This window comes from Dermochelys coriacea, chromosome 4 (assembly GCF_009764565.3).
Source record: "Dermochelys coriacea isolate rDerCor1 chromosome 4, rDerCor1.pri.v4, whole genome shotgun sequence".
NCBI lineage: Eukaryota > Metazoa > Chordata > Testudines > Dermochelyidae > Dermochelys > Dermochelys coriacea.
The window spans coordinates 103,612,700-103,636,641 of NC_050071.1; the positions used below are offsets into that span (position 1 = coordinate 103,612,700).

At 42.4% G+C, this 23,942-nt stretch overlaps 1 long non-coding RNA gene across 1 annotated transcript; it reads right to left on the minus strand.

Annotated features, from left to right (window-relative positions):
* Positions 1-779: 779 nt before the first annotated feature.
* On the minus strand, positions 780-18,029 carry LOC122459929. Its single transcript, XR_006280916.1, has 4 exons — positions 18,018-18,029; positions 12,117-12,119; positions 4,192-4,198; positions 780-868 (listed from the first exon to the last, which is right to left on the minus strand). It is a non-coding gene; the product is annotated as an uncharacterized LOC122459929 (long non-coding RNA).
* Between the last annotated feature and the right edge of the window lie 5,913 nt (positions 18,030-23,942).

The following is a 23,942-nucleotide window of genomic DNA, read 5'->3' on the forward strand; positions in this document are numbered from 1 at the left end:
TATATGTTGTTGGTTTTTTTTCCTGGGCAGAACATCAAGGGATATGAATGATTAAGGGTGGTGGTGGGGGAAGCAAGTATTGTATCTGAGTTGATTGTTACATTCTCCTTTTATAAACAGCGGTAAATCTTAAGTGTCCAAAAGGTGTAAGTATTTTATTTAGATTTATGAAGTAAAATGTGATTATTTTTTTTTCAGACAAAAGGAAAGATTCAAGAAATAAGGTTAAGAAATTTTTCACAATTCACTAGGAGCCTAGTTTTCTTTTCAGAACTGAAGAGAATAATTAATTTTTACAGCTTCACTGGTAATACATTATCCACGTTTCTAAAGGAAAAGGAACAATTATCCTATTGAAAGACAACCTGTTTCCTGAAATCTCTTTGATAATGTGTTCATTTTAAATAATTTCTCCATAAAATCAGTATTGTACTGCATTATGTGATAATAGGGATGTTCCTGGCTGGAGAGCATTTAGGATGTCAGGCACTGTTCTTTAGGGGTAGTGGTTTATCTGTGAAATATATAGGAATGCAAAACTTACAAATCACTTGAACATCCCTTAAAGTTTTCCAGCCATAGAATGATATAGGCACATTTAAGAGCCTAATCCAGCAAGGTGCTGAGTAATCTCAACTCCACTAGGATATCAAGAGGTGAACACCTTGCAGGACTGTCAATCTCATGAGATTGTTCCAGATGAAGAAAACGCCTTTTTCATTCCATCTCAGGGTGAGACACCAGAAGGCCCTCACGTGGGAGAGAGGTGAACCTGTTATACTTATAAGAAGTACATGGGATCTTTATAGGGGAGAAGGCAGCACGCCACATTTATTGAGAATACAACAGTTAGCATATGCTTTTCAATCTCTGTCACACACTTCTGCCAGTTGATGTTTATAGTTACCAGTCCAGAGTCTGGATCAATCTAGTGGCCGGCCAGATTGGTCGCAGAGGGGAGCAGGGCTCTGTCTGTCACAATCTGATGCTACTGGAGTGTGGCAAGATGAACCCAAAGTCCCAAGGCCAAGCACCCTGTTCTTATAGGTTTTTTTTTTCCCCTCTGTTGAAGTCTATGGATTTTGCTGTGTCAGTTTGTGACCGGTTACTTCTTAATTGATGTATCTTTTGATGTAAACATTCCCCTACACCTCTGAGACGGTCATCCTGTCCTGGTTCCGATTTAATCAATGATCCTATATTTAGGGGAGCCAGCCTTCACCTCAGGGTCATCAATCTGCCCTTCATTATGAATGCAGTTGATGATTTTCTGTTGTTAAGTCTCTTCACTCCTTCCTTGACCATCTGGCTATAACAATGGCTTTCACACTTTATCTTTTCCTGGTGCATGCATTCCTCATTCATATAAACAGTCTTTTACAGAGACCTTTGAGAATACAAATAGTGTCAGTTTATATTGAGCAAAAGAGATTGTAAATTAAGCCTTCCTCTAATCTCCTTTCAGAGTAGCAGCCGTGTTAGTCTGTATTCGCAAAAAGAAAAGGAGTACTTGTGGCACCTTAGAGACTAACAAATTTATTAGAGCATAAGCTTTCGTGAGCTACAGCTCACTTCATCGGATGCATTTGGTGGAAAAAACAGAGGAGAGATTTATATACACACACAGAGAACATGAAACAATGGGTTTATCATACACACTGTAAGGAGAGTGATCACTTAAGATAAGCCATCACCAGCAGCAGGGGGGGGGGAAGGAGGAAAACCTTTCATGGTGACAAACAAGGTAGGCTAATTCCAGCAGTTAACAAGAATATCAGAGGAACAGTGGGGGGTGGGGTGGGGGGGAGAAATACCATGGGGAAATAGTTTTACTTTGTGTAATGACTCATCCATTCCATTTAGTTGGGGGCTGAAGGTGATGGCTAGTGGCATTCTGTTATTACAAAGCCAGAAGAGCCAGAAGAGTACCCAGAAGTCACCTACTACAGGACAGGCCCAACAAAGAAAATAACAGAACACCACTAGCCATCACCTTCAGCCCCCAACTAAAACCTCTCCAACGCATCATTAAGGATCTACAACCTATCCTGAAGGACGACCCATCACTCTGACAGATCTTGGGAGACAGGCCAGTCCTTGTTTACAGACAGCCCCCCAATCTGAAGCAAATACTCACCAGCAACCACACACCACACAAAGAACCACTAACCCAGGAACCTATCCTTGCAATAAAGCCCGTTGCCAACTCTGTCCACATATCTATTCAGGGGATACCATCATAGGGCCTAATCACATCAGCCACACTATCAGAGGCTCATTCACCTGCGCATCTACCAATGTGATATATGCCATCATGTGCCAGCAATGCCCCTCTGCCATGTACATTGGCCAAACTGGACAGTCTCTACGTAAAAGAATGAATGGACACAAATCAGACGTCAAGAATTATAACATTCAAAAACCAGTTGGAGAACACTTCAATCTCTCCGGTCACTCGATTACAGACCTGAGGGTGGCTATCCTTCAACAAAAAAGCTTCAAAAACAGACTCCAACGAGAGACTGCTGAATTGGAATTAATTTGCAAACTGGATACAATTAACTTAGGCTTGAATAGAGACTGGGAATGGATGAGTCATTACACAAAGTAAAACTATTTCCCCATGGTATTTCTCCCTCCCCCCCCACCCCCCACTGTTCCTCTGATATTCTTGTTAACTGCTGGAATTAGCCTACCTTGCTTGTCACCATGAAAGGTTTTCCTCCTTTCCCCCCCCTGCTGCTGGTGATGGCTTATCTTAAGTGATCACTCTCCTTACAGTGTGTATGATAAACCCATTGTTTCATGTTCTCTGTGTGTGTATATAAATCTCTCCTCTGTTTTTTCCACCAAATGCATCGGATGAAGTGAGCTGTAGCTCACGAAAGCTTATGCTCTAATAAATTTGTTAGTCTCTAAGGTGCCACAAGTACTCCTTTTCTAATCTCCTTAACATAGACACACAAGATCCTGTCTCTTACTTACTAAACCTTAAAACAAAGAAAGGTATATTTAACTAGAGTGCCTAATTTGTAATACATATAGGAAAATGTAGTAGACATTATGGTCACCCTTTTGTTTTAGCATAAGTTATTATCAGTCATAAAGATTGTTCTGGTCTGTCCCTGCCTTAACATCAGTACAGACACTGGCAGTCTATCAGGATGAAATCAAATCATACATTAATTCTCATAGGTTTGTAGATGCAGGATTTTATAATTGTACTTTCTTTCTATCTTTTGCTTTCCCCTCTCACTATAAAAGGGTGAAGCAAGCACAATTTTCACCACTAGAGAGATAGAACTGACCCCTCAGAGGACACAGAGGTCTAACTGTCTTTCATAGACTGCCCTTAGCGCCCTGGTCAGAGGCCGCCTCTAAAGTGAATGCTAGCATTTCATCAGGTAATTTAACCTAGAAAGATTCTTTAAGATTATTTTTATAATTTAAAAAACATAAAAAGCTGGTTATTTCCAGGTAGTTAGCATAATGCTATTTAAGACTGTACCAGGAACCTTCTTAGTTTGCTTTTGAGCAGACAGAGAGCACAAGCACCAGCCTCAAGAGAAAAAAATATAACCCTATATAAAACATTCATCTTGCATGCTGAAAAACATATAAAAGCAAGGCCAAGCACTACCTCTAATTACAGGGGACTGTCATGCAGCAGACTCCCTTGGAGCACTCTTCTTCAGCTGGCTATAGTATGAAAAGTGCACCTGCCTCAGTTTCCCTCCCTCTGAGTCCCCAGAAATAGTCCAAGCACTAGCCCAAGTATAGCCCTTGTAGGGTTCATTTACTATGAAAGTCCCATGCATATAAATCATAACAATAATGCCACAACCATAGTCCAGAATTCCCCAGGAGAGTTCAAACAGTACATGCAACATACAGTCCTGGCATCCTTTACCATGCTCTCCAGTGCAGCCACAGCCCCAGCCCTCTTCTATCCTTGCTCCAGGATCAAAGCTCTGGAACCAAGTCTTCCCACTGAAGTGAAACCCCATTCTTCCCAGGAGGAACCTCCCACAATCTCTCTGCTTGGAGCCTCCTTTCTAGCAGAGCATCCTTTCTTCCCCCGGCCATTTCACAGTTTCTCTGGGTCAAGCTCTTCTGTCATAGCGCTGTCAGAAGGTTCCACCACTACTTCTTCTACCTTCAGCCCTCTGGCTTAAGCAAACCCCCTCTTACTGCATACCTTCCTTTTGGCCTCCCCATCAGCCTGTTCGCCCCCCCAAAACACCTACACATCAGCTTCCTTCAAGGACTGTCTATGGTCCCCTAACAGCTCTCATCTTCCCTTCCTGACTGAACCAGACTGCTTTGACTCATTAGGTCACCCTTTTCTTAAGGGCCCACATGCTGCCCTATCCTCTTAACTGGCCAAATGGGAGCACCTGCTCTGGCATACAGGTTCTGGACCTACTTAGGGTGACCAGATGTCCCGATTTTATAGGGACAGTCCTGATTTTTCGGTTTTTCTCTTATATAGGCTCCTATTACTTCCCCACCCCCGTCCCGATTTTTCACATATGCTATCTGGTCACCCTAGACCTACTTCAGTTAGTGGGGCCAGCCACCTGGTGATAGAGGCCTTTTCCCAGACTATAGGGGATAAAAAAAGATCACTTTTGGTATCATACATATAAGTCCTAAAATGCAATTCAAAACTAAATATATCTTTTTTTGTGTACTCAGATATTCTACTATCTATTACAGTAATGATCTGGACCCCATTACTTTAATATCTGAATGCTTTCCAAGTATTTAAAAATAGAAATAACACTCGCCTTGTCTTTCTCCTTCCTGGCCTATAGTGTGATTGATTTGTGTGTGTGAGAGAGAGAGATGCTCTGATGCACACTAGAACAGCAATCCTAAAACACACACACACAAAAGAAACAAGACATGCAGGTAGGTTGTCAATCAAAACACGTAAAGATCATGAACTGCTTAGGTCAGCAACAGTCCGAACAAAATGTAATAGAAGTCCAGACATGCGACATGTAGTAGCAGGCCCAGAGTAGCTGCATATGCACACAAACATGCACAAAGACACACACCACTCATGATGGTGTGTTGAGTGGCTGTGTGCAGAAGTTAACGAGTGTAAGCAGAGATGAAGTTTTGCAGTTAGTTCGCAAGATGGTTAATTCAGTGGTCATTTTTATATCTGGGAGTGAGTTCCAGTCTTCATCCAGCTCCTGTGAAAATTCTATATCATGAGCTTATGAACCTCCCCACATAAAGCTGAGAGGTTCATCGTTCCAGTGGAAGATAACAGTCATGAAAGACCATACTCAGGGAAAGGAAATATCTCAGGTAGCTATGGCCAATCCCACAGACAGTTAAGAGAATATCAGGAAAGGGAACTGGCCTGGGTATATAATGACAAGACAGTGCAGAAAAATAGAGCCCAGCGGTAGTGTATTCATGGTGACCTGTGCTGACTAGACCTGCTGTTGCATTAGTTTCAGTTGGGGTTCTGTGTGTGTGTGTGTGTGATATATATAATGAGTTCTAATAACCAATCTTAAAGACCAGTTTGGCCAGGTCTGTGCCTGACAGGCAGAGGCGCAAACTTCTGGCCAGTTACAGATGGAAGTGTATGGTTGGCATCATCATGCCTATTTGGCCATCTGACAACACTGAGGAATCTAAAAGGACCCCAAAGCATTTCAAATTGTGAAGTACCTGATTTTCACCTAATGTAATACAGATTTGGGAAGCATGGCAATTTTTCATAAAATAGACTAACAGATTAAGCAGTGTGGTATAAATGCTACATTTAGTCTAGAGGGAAAAACAAAACAAATAACTATCTAAAAACTAATTAAGCACTTGGGGGAATAGACAGTGGGGTCCTGGCAGTGCTCTATTGTCTGTAGTGCCAAATCAATTCAGGCAGGGGAGAGGGGCTTTGGATTTGGATCAAATATTTATAAAAACAAATACTGTCAATTTTCCTAACACAACGGATTTTCAACATATTACCAAATGGGACATAAAATCTGAGATTTCCTTATCTATGGTGGCATTTTTTAGGACTTACAAATTTAGAAATAGTGTCCCTGAGATGGCGGTTCATCCGCTGCCCATGGTTGTCAATCCTGGCTGGACTGCATTTGTATTTCCAGATTTAACATCTTGCGGGCCTACTCTTCCAGAATCAGACCAGTCCCATTCTCAGCAGGGGCATGGCCTTGGGTAGGCTGTAGCTCACCCACTTAGCATCCAGGCCCACCCAAATCTGAGCCGGGGTGTAGTGTAGAGTGTTACTTGGGCACCTGAAATCCAGGATAGAGCTATGCGCCTGCTCTTCAGAAAGCTATGCTCCAGAAGCTCTGCCTTGCCATTTTCTGAGCTACCCATGCACGTGCCTAGTTCGAGGGCACCAGACCTAGGAAGAGGGTGTGGCATCGGAGGAGAAGTTGAGCTAGCACAGTCTGTCATTGTCCATCCACCAGAAAGATGGGGCCCACCCAAGTTTCCACTTCCTAGCTATACCACTGATTCTTGGACCACTACCTCGTGGCTGTAATGGTCTCATTGATGCCTTACTGGCTGGGGCCAGCCTACTGGCATTTTAATAACAGCCTGCTAATGGATGAGGGCTTTGTGACATCTTTTTGGGAGTTCTGTATGGCCTGGAGGCAGCGGAGGCACACTTTTCCCTCAGCGCAGAGGCAGTGGGATGTGGGGAAAGTAAGTACCAGTTCTTCTGCTGCAACCCAGGGGGCCAATTGAAGAAGGAATGTGCTATGAAGCAGTTGGAGTGGGAGATTTTGGAGCTAGAGAGGTGCCAGCAGCTCATCAGGAGAATCCATCCCTCTCTAAAGGTTTCAAGGGAAATGGGACAAGCTACAATCCCTTGACTACCATTGGGACGAGGGCACTTTTGTTTAATTCTGTATGTAGCTCCTTTGGGAGATGGATTACAGCTCTTATTTCTTATATGCTCTGGAGAAAAAGACGAGTGCCAAAAAAGCACATCATCCATCTCCTGGAGGAAGATGGCACCCCTATTACAAATCTGGTGCACATGCAGGAAATGGCTGGGGCTTTCTATACCGCCCTCTTCTCCCCGAACCCAACCAACAGCAATGCTTCTGGGATCCTGTGGGATGAACTTCCTATGATAGAATCATAGAATATCAGGGTTGGAAGGGACCTTAGGAGGTCATCTAGTCCAACCCCCTGCTCAAAGCAGGACCAATCCCCAACTAAATCATCCCAGCCAGGGCTTTGTCAAGTCTGACCTTAAAAACCTCCCAGGAAGGAGATTCCACCATCTCCCTAGGTAACCCATTCCAGTGCTTCACCACCTTCCTAGTGAAAAGGATTTTCCTAATATCTAAGCTAAACCTCCCACACTGCAACATGAGACCATTAGTCCTTGTTCTGTCATCTGCTACCACTGAGAACAGCCTAAATCCATGATCTTTGGAATCCCCTTTCAAGTAGTTGAAAGCAGCTACCCAATCCCCCCTCATTCTTCTCTTCTGCAGAATAAATAATCCCAGTCCCCTCAGCCTCTCCTCATTAGTCATGTGCTCCAGCCCCCTAATCATTTTTGTTGCCCTTTGCTGGACTCTTTCCAATTTTTCCACATCCTTCTTGGAAAAACACTTCAATCTCTCTGGTCACTCGATTACAGACCTAAGAGTGGCTGTTCTTCAACAAAAAAAAACTTCAAAAACAGACTCCAATGAGAGACTGCTGAATTGGAATTAATTTGCAAACTGGATAGAATTAACTTAGGGTTGAATAGAGACTGGGAGTGGATGGGTCTGTACACAAAGTAAAACTATTTTCCCCATGTTACTTCCCCCCCCTCACACACACACATCTTCCACTGTTCCTCAGACGTTCTTGCCAACTGCTGGAAATGGCCCACCTTGATTATCACTACAAAAGATTTTCTTCCTCCCCCCGCCCCCGCTCTCCTGCTGGTAATAGCTCATCTTAAGTGATCACTCTCCTTACAGTGTGTATGGTAACACCCATTGTTTCATGTTCTCTGTGTGTGTATATAAATCTCCCCACTGTATTTTCCACTGAATGCATCCGATGTAGTGAGCTGTAGCTCACGAAAGCTTATGCTCAAATAAATTTGTTAGTTTCTAAGATGCCACAAGTACTCCTTTTCTTTTTGTAAAAAAAATTAAGGTTTTGTGTGTGTGTGTGTGTGCGGTTGCTCAGAATTGATGGAGTTAACTATCAAAATAAACCCTCCAAAGGAGAAACCATGGTCCATTAAATCAATGACTTAGATGATAACTATTTTTATGGTGGGTCAGTTGTTGAGTCTATAACTTTGATTGTCCTTTTGTTTAGCCATTTGCAAGAAGGCATTTGAGCTGTTGGACATGATCCTCAGCTGGTATAAATCAGTGCAGCTCCTGGCCCCTTATGTGTGGGGAAATGTTTTCTGATTTCAAATGCAGTAGGTTACCTTTTGCTTTGTAAAATAGGCAAGACCATGTGAGATTACTAACGAGTGGCAGCCAAGGCATAGCACCTTAACAAAGGGTTTGTATGTGTTCTGGGAGGAGTTAAGTCACAGAGCAGTGTCTTTAGAGAAGTGCGGAGCAGAACCTGGACACAGAACTGTCTTATTGGAGTTCTGAACGAATTGTTACATCTGACGGTTAAGTCACATATTACTTTTGCCATCTACTATCCCTTTCATCTACCTGTGCTTATTATTATGAGTAAATTAGATTAGGAATATAGGCACATACTCTGGTTATCTAAACTAGTTACTCCTTTGAATTTGGGCTGCGTACTGGCAAGAGGATTAGCCCTTAATTTCTTGGACCCAGTATTTTATATTATTTTGGATGGGGTGGGTTAGACTGTAAAGGGAGAGCATTGAAAGTGCTAGACTTACATTATCCTTTCTCACCCAGGTAATCCATTTAAACCCTAAAGGCACTTTAAAGTGCTGTTTTGTAGTGTTGAAATTTTACTTCCTTTCCCCTTTTACAACTAGAGATAGTTGGGGCGGGGGGACAAAAAAGAAGGGGAGGGGAGAGAGGAAAAAATGTCATGAATTCTTTTAAAATATCCTTTTATTTTTGAAATGTAAAATATTTCAGTCAGCCCTATAACTGGACAAAAAGGTAAAATGTCATAAAAAAACCCAGATTTCCCACTTACAAAATCATGTTAATTATAAAAATTTTGATGAGTTTGACCAGTTCTGCATAATGTGCTTTCTCTGATTCAGTTATTGGTGCTGTCATTGAAGTGCTTCATTCTCATTCTTTCCCTACAAAATCAAAATGACCATCTTGAAGCAGTGAACTTTTCCATACTGATGGTATTTTACTTCAGCAGGCTTATTAGATTCTCTGTGTCCCATCTTTTGTTTCTTTCTCTTTGGATGCTTATAGTGCAATAGTTCTTCATGCTCCATCAACACACAGTAGTGGGTTTTTTTGTTTTTTTTTTTTTACTAATCAAATGGTAGAAGACTTCGGAGCTGTAATTCCTGGAATGGCTGTTTGTGCTGGAGGTATCTCAAGCAAACATTTTCCTCTAACTTTACCAGATAAAATATTCTGGGGAAAGGCTACCTTGGTTCTGTGATCATATCAGCTAAATTGTCCCTTTGGCGCTCTCATTAGATGAAAGAGGTTAATTGATGCCGAAGTGGCTTGATGAGGTTCAGGCAGCACAATTATTTGGAGAAGCATGGTTTCTCTAAATTTAAACAAACTCAGGTTAGATTCGTATAGACTTGGATCTGTTGAGATAGAAACATAGGATGCAATTCAAAAAGCAATTTCATTCCAAAAGCTACTTAGTGCTGTAGGCCTAAATTTTATACCTTGGGGCATGCATGTGGCTGCCTCACTCTAGGTGCCCAAGCATGATCTCATGTGTAAGTCCCAGAGTGATTCAAAAACAGGAGGAAGACAGGTGTTTGTCTGCCTAAATTGCATTCGTACCCAGATTGGGTCCCATTCAATATCCAGCTGCTGGAGGAGGTGGTGTGTCCCTTATAAATGTTAGGCTAGTGGTTACAGCACTCACATCAGTGGAAGATCCAGGTTCAGTTTCCTCCTCTCTGCCTCCAGGGGGGAAAAGGATTTCAACAGGAATCTCTCCCCCCCTCAGGTGACTGTTCTAACCACTGACCTATGGAATAGTCTGTTGTGAGCTCCCTCAATCTCTCATATTGAAACAATTCCACTATGGCTAAATAATTAAAGTGATTAGAGTAGGAGATTGGACAATGGGTTTCCCCAGTGGATTCGCTAATGACTACACTACAGAGTTATCCTCACACTCCCTTCCTATCTCTGGCCCAATATATGGAAGTGTTTATCCATAGTGGGGGAGATTTATCTATCACTGGGGTAGGGAGGAAATGACTCAGTGATTGGGCACTCACTTGGAGGTGGGAGACCTTGGGCCCAGTCTAACCACCACCACATCCACTGGCTGTTGTGTGTAGCAGGAGGCAGGTGCCTAACTCATTCTTGGAAGAAGTGGGTTAGGTGCCTAAACTGCCTGATTACATGCGGTGGCTTCCTGTATGTGGATTACAAGCAGGGTTAGGTGCCTCCCTGCAGTCTTGACTTAGGTGCCCATCTCTAAGAGATGGGGCAGGGTTGAGTCCACAGCCCATCTCCCATTGCCTAGCTTAGGCAGCTCCGCATTTGGTGTCCTTACTTTTGTGGATTGTATTCCTAAGTGCCTTTCTCTCCCTGTTTTTTGTATGTGGCACCTATGCGTTGTGAATCACAGTGCTGTTCCTGTGATCTTTCTAGGCACCTAAAAATTAGGCACCGAGATGCTCACTGTTGTGACAACTAAATTCCTTTGTGGCTCCCACTCATAACTGTATTTCCTTCCAATTGTTTGTCAGTTTGGTTCCCATCCTTGTGACTATCCACAAAGGAGTACATCTAATAAGGGTCCCGATCCGGAAATGTGATGCAAGTAATCAGATTCCTTTGCTTGCAGAGAGCTACACTGAAGTCAGTGGGCTCTGAGAGTTCCGGCATCTGCCCATGTACATCACATTGCACTATGATGGGCTAAATCCAACAACCTACAAGACTAAACAGGTGTTTAATTTTATATAGAGAGAAATCATTTACATTTGGCTGACCCTCATTTCAGTCCCCAATTTCTCTGTCACTGTTTGACCCAGAGTCCCCTCTGCTTTTGAATGAAATGTCCCCAGTCTCAACCATCTCCACCTTAATTAGTCTTTACTTGCTATCTCAGGGCTGCTGCAGTGCTTGATCTGTATGTTTGTACATGCATATAATTTATATCAAAATTGAAGCCACCCCTTCATGTGGATCAACCATGACTTTTCTTGTGTGATTAAATAGAATTGTGGAAAAGCATTTGGATAGCAGAACAAATACTTGTAGTGTGGGCTCATTCACACTAGAAACTCTTTGTTCTCTCAAAGTAAAAAAAAAACAACCCTCATTGAGCTGCAGCAGAAAAAACAACTTGCACAAACATTACCTGAATCAGGATGTTCCAGCTCCTTGAATTTAAACTTATTATATGCCTGAGTGCACTCATACAACAGAGACCCGTGCATAATTAATAGGCCAGTCCGAGATAGACCATATGAGTGCTATCCTGCCCTCCACACACTAGAATTTCATAGCTGTTCATTTCTCGTGTCCATTTAAGATCACTTAAAAATTGTGTTGATAATGACTTAAGTCAGGCCTTGCTATCTATCAGTTATCTGTACCTCCTTTTTGAACACGATACCCAGCTTTAACAGAAAAAATAATGTGAATTAAGAACACTTCTTTGTGAAATAGCTTTCAACCTGTCTGAAGAGATCAAAATCAGCTGGTATGTGACAAGGAAGATTGTGTCCTGGCAGCATTACATTACCCCTTTTTAAAGCAGGAAAAATAACATCTTACTTCTTTGGAATACAGACACTGGATATTGTACTTATAAACAGACACCACAAATCATGGTAAAAAGAAAAGGAGTACTTGTGGCACCTTACAGACTAACAAATTTATTAGAGCATAAGCTTTCATGAGCTACAGCTCACTTCATCAGATGCATTTGGTGGAAAAAACAGAGGGGAGATTGATGAAACAAAGGGTTTATCATACACACTGTAAGGAGAGTGATCACTTAAGATAAGCCATCACCAGCAGCAGGGGGGGGAAGGAGGAAAACCTTTCATGGTGACAAGCAAGGTAGGCTATTTCCAGCAGTTAAAAAGAATATCTGAGGAACAGTGGGGGGAGGGGTGGGGGGGAGAAATACCATGGGGAAATAGTTTTACTTTGTGTAATGACTCATCCATTCCCAGTCTCTATTCAAGCCTAAGTTAATTGTATCCAGTTTGCAAATTAATTCCAATTCAGCAGTCTCTCGTTGGAGTCTGTTTTTGAAGCTTTTTTGTTGAAGGATAGCCACTCTTAGGTCTGTAATTGAGTGACCAGAGAGATTGAAGTGTTCTCCAACTGGTTTTTGAATGTTATAATTCTTGACGTCTGATTTGTGTCCATTCATTCTTTTACGTAGAGACTGTCCACTTTGACCAATGTACATGGCAGAGGGGCATTGCTAGCACATGATGGCATATATCACATTGGTAGATGCGCAGGTGAATGAGCCTCTGATAGTATGACTGATATGATTAGGCCCTATGATGATGTCCCCTGAATAGATATGTGGACAGAGTTGGCAACGGGCTTAGTTGCAAGGATAGGTTCCTGGGTTAGTGGTTCTGTTGTGTGGTGTATGGTTGCTGGTGAGTATTTGTTTCAGATTGGAGGGCTGTCTGTAAGCAAGGACTGGCCTGTCTCCCAAGATCTGTGAGAGTGATGGGTCATCCTTCAGGATAGGTTGTAGATCCTTCATGATGCGTTGGAAAGGTTTTAGTTGGGGGCTGAAGGTGATGGCTAGTGGGGTTCTGTTATTTTCTTTGTTGGGCCTGTCCAGTAGTAGGTGACTTCTGGGTACTCTTCTGGCTCTGTCAATCTGTTTCTTCACTTCAGCAGGTGGGTATTGTAGTTGTAGGAATGCATGATAGAGATCTTGTAGGTGTTTGTCTCTGTCTGAGGGGTTGGAGTAAATGTGGTTATATCGTAGAGCTTGGCTGTAGACAATGGATCGTGTGGTATGATCTGGATGAAAGCTAGAGGCATGTATGTAGGAATAGCGGTCAGTAGGTTTCCGATATAGGGTGGTGTTTATGTGACCATCATGTATTTGCACCGTAGTGTCCAGGAAGTGGATCTCTTCTGTGGACTGGTCCAGGTTGAGGTTGATGGTGGGATGGAAATTGTTGAAATCCTGGGGGAATTCCTCAAGGGCTTCTTTTCCATGGGTCCAGATGATGAAGATGTCATCAGTGTAGCGCAAGTAGAGAAGGGGCATTAGGAGACGAGAGCTGAGGAAGCATTGTTCTAAGTCAGCCATAAAAATGTTGGCATACTGTGGGGCCATGCGGGTACCCATGCAGTGCCACTGATTTGAAGGTATACATTGTCCCCAAATGTGAAATAGTTATGAGTGAGGACAAAGTCACAAAGTTCAACCACCAGGTTAGCCGTGACATTATCGGGGATACTGTTCCTGATGGCTTGTAGTCCATCTTTGTGTGGAATGTTGATGTAGAGGGCTTCTACATCCATAGTGGCTAGGATGGTGTTTTTAGGAAGATCACCAATGGACTGTAGTTTCCTCAGGAAGTCAGTGGTGTCTCGAAGATAGCTGGGAGTGCTGGTAACGTAGGGCCTGAGGAAGGAGTCTACATAGCCAGACAATCCTGCTGTCAGGGTGCCAATGCCTGAGATGATGGGGGGTCCAGGATTTCCAGGTTTATGGATCTTGGGTAGCAGATAGAATACCCCAGGTCGGGGTTCTAGGGGTATGTCTGTGCGGATTTGTTCTTGTGCTTTTTCAGGGAGTTTCTTGAGCAAATGCTGTAGTTTCTTTTGGTAACTCTCAGTGGGATCAGAGGGTAATGGCTTTTAGAAAGTGGTTTTAGAGAGCTGCCTAGTAGCCTCTTGTTCATACTCCGACCTATTCATGATGACGACAGCACCTCCTTTGTCAGCCTTTTTGATTATGATGTCAGAGTTGTTTCTGAGGCTGTGGATGGCATTGTGTTCTGCTGCATGGCTAAGGTTATGGAGCAAGTGATGCTGCTTTTCCACAATTTCTGCTCGTGCACGTCAGCAGAAGCATTCTATGTAGAAGTCCGGGCTGCTGTTTCGACCTTCAGGAGGAGTCCACCCAGAATCCTTCTTTTTGTAGTGTTGGTAGGAAGGTCTCTGTGAGTTAATATGTTGGTCAGAGGTGTGTTGGAAATATTCCTTGAGTCTGAGACATCGAAAATAGGATTCTAGGTCACCACAGAACTATATCATGTTCGTGGGATGGAGGGGCAAAAGGAGAGGCCCTGAGATAGGATAGACTTTGCTTCTCTACAAAAGAAAAAGGACACTAAGCTATCTAAACTACCACATGCCACAAGGGGCCACAACAGTGGTTCCCATAACCCACCCAGCAATATTGTTAATCTATCCAACTATACTCTTAGCCCAGCAGAAGAATCTGTCCTATCTCGGGGCCTCTCCTCTTGCCCCTCCACCCCCACGAACATGATATAGTTCTGTGGTGACCTAGAATCCTATTTTTGACATCTTCAACTCAAGGAATATTTCCAACACACCTCTGACCAACATATTAACCCACAGAGACGTTCCTACCAACACTACAAAAAGAAGGATTCTGGGTGGACTCCTCCTGAAGGTCGAAACAGCAGCCTGGACTTCTACATAGAGTGCTTCTGCTGACGTCACGAGCTGAAATTGTGGAAAAGCAGCATCACTTGCCCCATAACCTCAGCCATGCAGAACACAATGCCATCCACAGCCTCAGAAACAACTCTGACATCATAATCAAAAAGGCTGACAAAGGAGGTGCTGTCATCATCATGAATAGGTCAGAGTATGGACAAGAGGCTACTAGGAAGCTCTCTAACACCACTTTCTACAAGCCATTACCCTCTGATCCCACTGAGAGTTACCAAAAGAAACTACAGCATTTGCTCAAGAAACTCCCTGAAAAAGCACAAGAACAAATCCACACAGACACACCCCTAGAACCCCGACCTGGGGTATTCTATCTGCTACCCAAGATCCATAAACCTGGAAATCCTGGACCCCCCATCATCTCAGGCATTGGCACCCTGACAGCAGGATTGTCTGGCTATGTAGACTCCTTCCTCAGGCCCTACGTTACCAGCACTCCCAGCTATCTTCGAGACACCACTGACTTCCTGAGGAAACTACAGTCCATTGGTGATCTTCCTAAAAACACCATCCTAGCCACTATGGATGCAGAAGCCCTCTACACCAACATTCCACACAAAGATGGACTACAAGCCATCAGGAACAGTATCCCCGATAATGTCACGGCTAACCTGGTGTCTGAACTTTGTAACTTTGTCCTCACCCATAACTATTTCACATTTGGGGACAATGTATACCTTCGAATCAGCAACACTGCCAGGGGTACACGCATGGCTCCACAGTATGCCAACGTTTTTATGGCTGACTTAGAACAACGCTTCCTCAGCTCTCGTCTCCTAATGCCCCTACTCTACTTGCACTACACTGATGACATCTTCGTCATCTGGACCCATGGAAAAGAAGCCCTTGAGGAATTCCACCAGGATTTCAACAATTTCCATCCCACCATCAACCTCAGCCTCGACCAGTCCACACAAGAGATCCACTTCCTGGACAGTACGGTGCTAATAAGCGATGGTCACATAAACACCACCCTATATCGGAAACCTACTGACCGCTATTCCTACCTACATGCCTCTAGCATTCATCCAGATCATACCACACGATCCATTGTCTACAGCCAAGCTCTACGATATAACCGCATTTGCTCCAACCCCTCAGAAAGAGACAAACACCTACAAGATCTCTATCATGCATTCCTACAACTACAATACCCACCTGCTGAAGTGAAGAAACAGATTGACAGAGCCAGAAGAGTACCCAGAAGTCACCTACTACTGGACAGGCCCAACAAAGAAAATAACAGAACCCCACTAGCCATCACCTTCAGCCCCCAACTAAAACCTCTCCAACGCATCATCAAGGATCTACAACCTATCCTGAAGGACGACCCATCACTCTCACAGATCTTGGGAGACAGGCCAGTCCTTGCTTACAGACAGCCCCCCAATCTGAAACAAATACTCACCAGCAACCACACACCACACAACAGAACCACTCACCCAGGAACCTATCCTTGCAACAAAGCCTGTTGCCAACTCTGTCCACATATCTATTCAGGGGACACCATCATAGGGCCTAAACACATCAGCCACACTATCAGAGGCTCATTCACCTGCGCATCTACCAATGTGATATATGCCATCATGTGCCAGCAATGCCCCTCTGCCATGTACATTGGTCAAACTGGACAGTCTCTACGTAAAAGAATGAATGGACACAAATCAGACGTCAAGAATTATAACATTCAAAAACCAGTTGGAGAACACTTCATTCTCTCCGGTCACTCGATTACAGACCTAAAAGTGGCTATTCTTCAACAAAAAAACTTCAAAACCAGACTCCAACAAGAGACTGCTGAATTGGAATTAATTTGCAAACTGGATACAATTAACTTAGGCTTGAATAGAGACTGGGAATGGATGAGTCATTACAGAAAGTAAAACTATTTCCCCATGTTATTTCTCCCCCCCCCCACCCCACCGCCCACTGTTTCTCAGATATTCTTTTTAACCGCTGGAAATAGCCTACCTTGCTTGTCACCATGAAAGGTTTTCCTCCTCCCCCCCCCCGCTGGTGATGGCTTATCTTAAATGATCACTCTCCTACAGCGTGTATGATAAACCCATTGTTTCATGTTTTCTGTGTGTGTATATCAATCTCCCCTCTGTTTTTTCCACCAAATGCATCCGATGAAGTGAGCTGTAGCTCATGAAAGCTTATGCTCTAATAAATTTATTAGTCTCTAAGGTGCCACAAGTACTCCTTTTCTTTTTGCGAATACAGACTAACACGGCTGCTACCCTGAAGCAAATCATGGTGACATCCTTCCTATGCATGCTTATGTATAATCTACATGTGCTTCTCTAATGGGAAAAAGAGTGTGTAAAATGCAGTGCAAGCAGAGAAAGAGAAATGTCAATACTGTGCAATGTGTCTGAATTTAATGTGTGCATTACTTTCCTCTGCTTGTTCACATTCACTCTGAGAAAAACAGTGTGTGAAGTAACTTTTGTATATGGTCACAGTTCTTTTTCCCAGAGCTCTTCTTGGAGCAGCACATACAACCCCATACTCAAGTCTGAGCCTGACCACTCCACCTCGCTCTGGATAATTTTCCTTGGTATGAGTTCTCCATAAATGTGTCTAATGTTTGTCTTATTTTTCCCCTTAATTTACTGGGCTCATCCCAAAAGAGCCTTTACACTAATCTCAGTTTGAGGAATTCTGGTGTAAATTATTAAACAAGAATGTTAAAAGGATAACTTAATGTGAGTTGTTAAGTATTGGATAAATATACAATATGAAAACTCATTTGCACAATCAAACTTCCCGTACCCTACAATAAAAATACTGGTATCCCTGGTGCAGTGGATGATGGGGCATATCACTGGGAGTGTGATTTCAGGATCATGGCATGGTGAAGGGAATGAAAATCAGCGAGGGACCTAAAACTGAACTGAGAAAAAAGGGACTGAACTTCACAGCATTTCTTTTCTCCCTTAACTCAATGGGTCAGAGTGTCAGCTGTTGCGCATCAGCATAACTAATGAAATGGCCCAGAGGCTTCTAAATCTGGGTTTTTAGCATCAACATAAACTTTTTAAAAAATAATCTCTTCTCTTTTACCAGTAAACTCAGACTTACTTTAGTTTCTCTTTAAATGTAGGAGAAGATACATTGGATAATATTTCAAAAGGTGCACAAGTGACTTACAAGCCTATATCCCATTTTCAAAGTTACTTAGGCATTCAGGAGACTAAATCTCACTGAAGGTAAAGGGATTTAGGTCACTTATTCACTTTTTAAAGTGTGAACATGCTGTCTAATCTTTAAGACCTAGCAGTGGGAGTCAGGACATCTAGTTTGTTTTTCCTATTGTAAAATGGGGTATACTTATATGCACCTGCATCCCTGGGGTCTTGTAAGCTTAACTTGTAAGGCTTTATTGTTTGTACAGCTCCTTATGTTTTTAACTGGAAAGTAAAAATTATTGTAAAAAGAAGAAAAATTAAGTACTCCTTTCCTCCTCAATGGATTGACCTCTTCTGTGGGAATCTGCCTTATTCTGGAGTAAGCTGGATAGTGACTAGTGTAGCACTTTTGAGTATTGGTGCACTTCTTACAAGAGCTGGGAAAATTGATTTTTGTTTTTGGTTGGCTGGCAATTTTGAATACACAAACATACCCCCTTTATTTAGACTTTCGGGCATTTTGACAAAAGCGAGGAAAGGATTCACAAAATGGCTAGGGGAGGAGGAAGGAGGGCGTGGTGATTCTATTATCTCTTTTTGTGTATGCATTAGTCCAGTGGTTAGGACTGCCACTTTGGAGGTAGGAAGAACTAGTTCAGATCCCTGCTCCAATAACTCTTTATTTATTAAAAGTGGAACAACTTCAAGAGGAGATACTGTGAGAGCCCCATCCCAGAATATCCATCCATGACTAGGGCACTCTCTTGTGATGTGAGAAAACAAGATCAAATCCCTTCTCCATGGGAGGGAACCTGGGCTGCCCACATCCTAGGTAAATTCCCTAATCATTGGGCTAAAGCTCATAAGAGACACTATTCTGACCTCCCTTTGCAATTCCTTGCTTGTTTTTGTCAAAATGCCTGAGAATCCAAATGAACTTTTTTCAGGTTGAAACCAAATAGTTTGACTTTTTCAGTTTGCTCCCAGTTTAGGGTGACCAGATAGCAAGTGTGAAAAATCAGGATGGGGGTGGGGGGTAATAGGAGCCCATATTAAAAAAAGTCCCAAACATCAGGACTGTCCCTATAAAATGGGGACATCTGGTCACCCTATACTCAATTATTTAATGAAATGACATGAATTTGTGAATCGTTTCAGTTAACTTGAAACTGCATTTTTCAGTGAATAAACTATTTGTCTGAAAATTTTCACCCAGATCTACTTGTGACCTCACAGTATATTTTGGAAATGCATATGAAAGGGGAGAGGGGCGGGGTTTTTTATATTTGACCATTTCCCTGGGAAATACAGGAGGACAAGTGAAAACACTGAATTTTGATCCTTTGATTCTTTTGTTTGTTTGTTTTCTGGGGACTTACTGTTTGAGAGCCAACTGCATGGAAACAAGAAATGGCCTGAGTACTATTAAGTTAGATACAATTGGATCAATATGGAAGTATGCTTCTCATAATCAGGCTCTGAAATATTGAAAAAAATTATCCATTCTCCTTTTGAATTTGAATTCCACTGCAGCAAGTTGGTATTTTTTCATCCCCAACTCCAAGATCTTGCACAGTTTATCTCCAACCTACATTGCTAAACTTAATTTGTAATGTGTTTTCAAAAGTTTGGCCTAACTCTGTTTCCATTGAAATCAATGGTAAAACTTTGGCCAAGCCCCCCAGTGCTGAGAGCTTTCAAAAACTCCTGGATTTCAGATGGAGGTGCTTTGTGCACAAGGCTACTATTGAAATCAGTAATGACACATCATTTCTGAAAATCAGGCCCTTAGCACAGCGGTGTCCCCTTAAATCCACCTTTTTTGCACCACCAGTCATATCAACCTCTTTTTCAGGGCTTAACACTCTACTGCTGTAGCTTGCACACATCAGTTGTCTTATGCTAACATGAAACCCAATCTCCTAATGCAGGGGTTTGTGATTTCTTCAGATTGTGGGTTACATTTTAATACATAAATTATCTTGTGGCCACCTGCCCTGGCACCAACAACTGCACAGACTACCTCTTCTTCCATGTGAGAAAATGCAGGATCCCTGTGGTTATTGTTTACCTGGCAAAGTATTGTTAGGAAAACATTTAATTTTTTAGCTGCATTATTTTTTGCAACTCAGAATGAATAGGGCCTATCACCAAGTGATCAGCCAGCTTTCTACAGACCATCAGCAAGTGTCCCAGAGATCACCAGTTGTCCACAGACAAGTGGAGGGAGCTTTTTAGCAAACACATCTATATCTTGGTAGTGGTCTTGTTTAAAACGAACCATCCTGTCATTACAAGTGGCTCCTCAAACAGCATCAGTTATATTTGTTTATGAAAAACTTTTCTACTAACAGTATTTTTCTTATGTAGAATTGCTTAATTACTATAGTACTGTCATACTGACTTAGTTATATTACACAAATGATCTATCTATAATTCAGATTTGTGACACATTTTTTGTGTTTGCATCATGCAAATAATTCTTTCATCTATAGTTTAGATTTAAATAAATAAAAAGGCTTTTTATCTGCTTTCTACTTGGGATTCAGCTGGCATTTTAAACCACAATTTGCTACTGTATATACGTCTATGAACAGATGCACACTGAGAGGACTGGGGCTTCAAGATAAATCTGCTTATTAGTCACATGCTGTGCAAGCTACTATAGTGATAGCACCAGTGTTAACGCCATAGTTACAAAGCACATGCTACAAATTGGAGTGTATTCATCCTTGAAATGCCAGCACAGCTATCTTATCTCATCAGGAATTTAAAAGTTTAACTCAGTACTTTTGTCAATAAGTGAGTGGAGATTCACATAAAGTGGAGCTCTAAGGTGCTCTCAAATTCATTATTTTAAATCTCAAAATATTCAGGAGGCAGCTGTTGAGAGTATGTGGATTGGGGGGGAAGAAACTAAAACTAAAGTCCTATGATTTACTCTATCTGCTTTCTGGAGTGAAAAGGGTGAAGAGAATGAATATATTCAAAATATTCAGAGACTATATCTGAGACGCTGAATGCAATAAAGCTAAGTTCTTTTACATGCATTGGGGAATTCCAGTAACATGTATCACTCAACATTTCTTCACTAGTATTAACCTAATGTATTGCAGACAGATTAGTACCTTGAAAACAAACAATTTAATTTAATGTAATTTAATTTGTTACACTGAAAAAGGTCATTTTGGCAATAGCCCTTGGTACCTTAACTCACTTTCATCCATAAACAAAGTGTTGCTGAAATGAGCAAACAAAGCATTATGCATTTATAGTTTAAGAAATATTAACACATTATTAGACTGGTGGAAAAATGATCAACATGAGTAAACCATTGTTAGATTGTAGTGTCTGACTCTGAACAAATATTATTGTCCTTATTCACTGGTTGGGCTTTTCTGATGAGGTCAAAGCATCTGCCAGCAGTATATAATTGGGACCATGTCACCAAGCAAACCCTGTCATATCTATCCTTTATATTAAATGGGTTAAAAAGGAAAGCAGGTGGGGAATGGCAGAAAAGTGGAACTGCTAATATTTTCCCCATTTGTTTCCTTTTTCTAATAAGTATAGTAAGAAATTTCATCTTCTATTTATTGCTGCAGCCTCATCTACCTGTGAAAGCGATTCTCAAACTTTAGCAACCCGAGGACCCCCAATTTGATTTAAATTTTTTCGCGGACCATGCAGCCTCCTGCTTAGCCCCACTCCACCCCTGCCCCCACTTTTCCACCATGCTCCACCCCTGCCCATCTTCCATGCCTTTTTCCACCCCCACCCCGAGCACTCTCCGTCCCCACTCCTCCCTTTCCCTCCCAATGCCTCCTGCACACTGCTGAACAGCTGTTCCCTGGTGTGCAGGAAGTACTGGGAGGGAGGCGGAGGAGTTGATCAGTGGGGCCCACAGTCCTGGACATGATTCCACCCCCTCCCTTGACAGTGTCTCATCACTTCTCCTCCCTTTCCCTCCTAGCGCTTCCTGCACGCCAGGGAACATCTGTTTCCCAGTGTGCAGGAAGCACTGGGAGGGAGAGGGAGGAGTTGATCAATGTGTCCTATGCCCCCCCCCCCCGCCCCAGAGTACCCTCATGGACCGCAGGGGTCCACAGACCCAGTTCGAGAAACGCTGACCAATGGGATCTTAAGTCAAGAAATGGAACTAGTAGTCAAGAGAACCTCTTGTTAAGCTTTCAAAAGTTAGGATGCCTGTTCCTAAGCACCTCTTTCTCCAGTTCTGCAGGGCAATATAGCAAGGCTAGGAGGTAGAGCTGATGGAAATTTATGTGCCATTTTCTTTTTTTAAATGAAAAATTATTTTTTCCAGAAAATTTAGGTTTCTTTAAGTTATCTCCCCTGCCCCATGGGAAAAACTATTGAAGCATTGAGAAATCAGTTTTTTAAGCTGAATTTATTTTCCTTTTTCTTTTCTTTTCTTTCCATTGTATCATTTTGCATTCTCCCACTGAAATGGGAGGGGAGACCCCCAAAAACCCAAGCTAATTTTTAAAAAATATTTTATAATATGGGGGCAAGGGAAATCACGAACATGTCCTGGGTTTGACCCACTCTAGTAGCAGTAATTTCCCTTTGAAGTCCCAATTTCATTTTTAAAAGTCTTTAGATGTCTGTCTCACAATTTCCCCCATGATACTCACTAAGGTATTTATCCAAACCTCACTGAAATCAATGGGAGCTTTTCCACTAACTTCAATGGGCTTCAGATAAGGCACTTACAGTCTACTAATGTACACCAGTTTGCGACTAATTACTTTTTAACAGCCTTTCATGCCAAGTGTGTGTTTTTTCTTTTTCTTTATATATTAAAGGTTACAGCATTCTCCTCAGCCCTCGTTCCTCCCAAAAGACCAGTTAAATAGCATGGTGATATGCTTATTATCAATAGTCATTGTTTTTATTGTATTTAAAATCTGCTGATAAGACTGTTATTTTGTTACTTTTTATTTATCACTTACACTTTAATGCATTGTACAGTGTATAATGAATTCTCAAGCAAATGCTAAAGAAAGCTGAAGCAAAATGGCACGTTCAGTTTGCTGATAAGAGGGTTGACTTTTCAAACTGAGTAGGTTGCATTTGTGAATGTAGGAAAGATTTATGGATGCATACTGCACAGAATGAGCAAAATTGGGATAAGTACTTGGAAAGTCAGAAATTAGGTGCACGTAAAGCTTTCTTCCATTTAAGCTAGGTCTACGGTAGCCCAACTGATTCTCAACTGTTTGGGCCTAATGCACTAAGAGTTCAGAAGGGGTTTGTGGCTGCTCTGCAAAAAGATGCAATCTATGGAGGTGCTCTGAGGAGAGGATGGGGAAAAATATGGAAATAGGGTCTGCTGTCTGAGTACCCCTTCCGCATGATTAACTTTTGTCTCATCTTCCAGACCTCAGGAATTACTGAAGCACTGGTGCTCTAGCAAAATCTGTAGAAACAGGAGAAGAGGAGCAAGCCCAGCTCACTAAAATGACCTAGACCCCAAACACAAGAAGTTCCCCCCCCACACTTTAGGAGAGGTTCTCAATCTGCAATGGCCTTATCAAGGGTGTTCCTTTAGTTTAGCAGGCTCATGATTCAGAGTTATCAGCTGAGAGCTCCATTTTAAGATGAGCAGGTTATTAAAGTCAGCTAGTCAGATGCCATGGAGAATCAGACTCACTCCCTGCATTATGCAATGCCTAATTCAGGGGTTCCCAAACTTGGTTCACAGCTTGTTCAGGATAAGCCCCTAGTGGGCCACGAGATGCTGTGTTTACCTGAGCTGGGCCACCGCTTCCCGCAGCTCCCACTGGCCAGGAATGGCAAACCACGGCCACTGGAAACTGCACATCCTGCACATACCTGTGGATGTTCAGGTAAACAAAGCGTCTCGCGGCCCACCAGGGGCTTACCCTGAGCAAACCACGAACCAAGTTTGTGAACCCCTGGCCTAGCTGATATCATCACCCAAATACAGAAA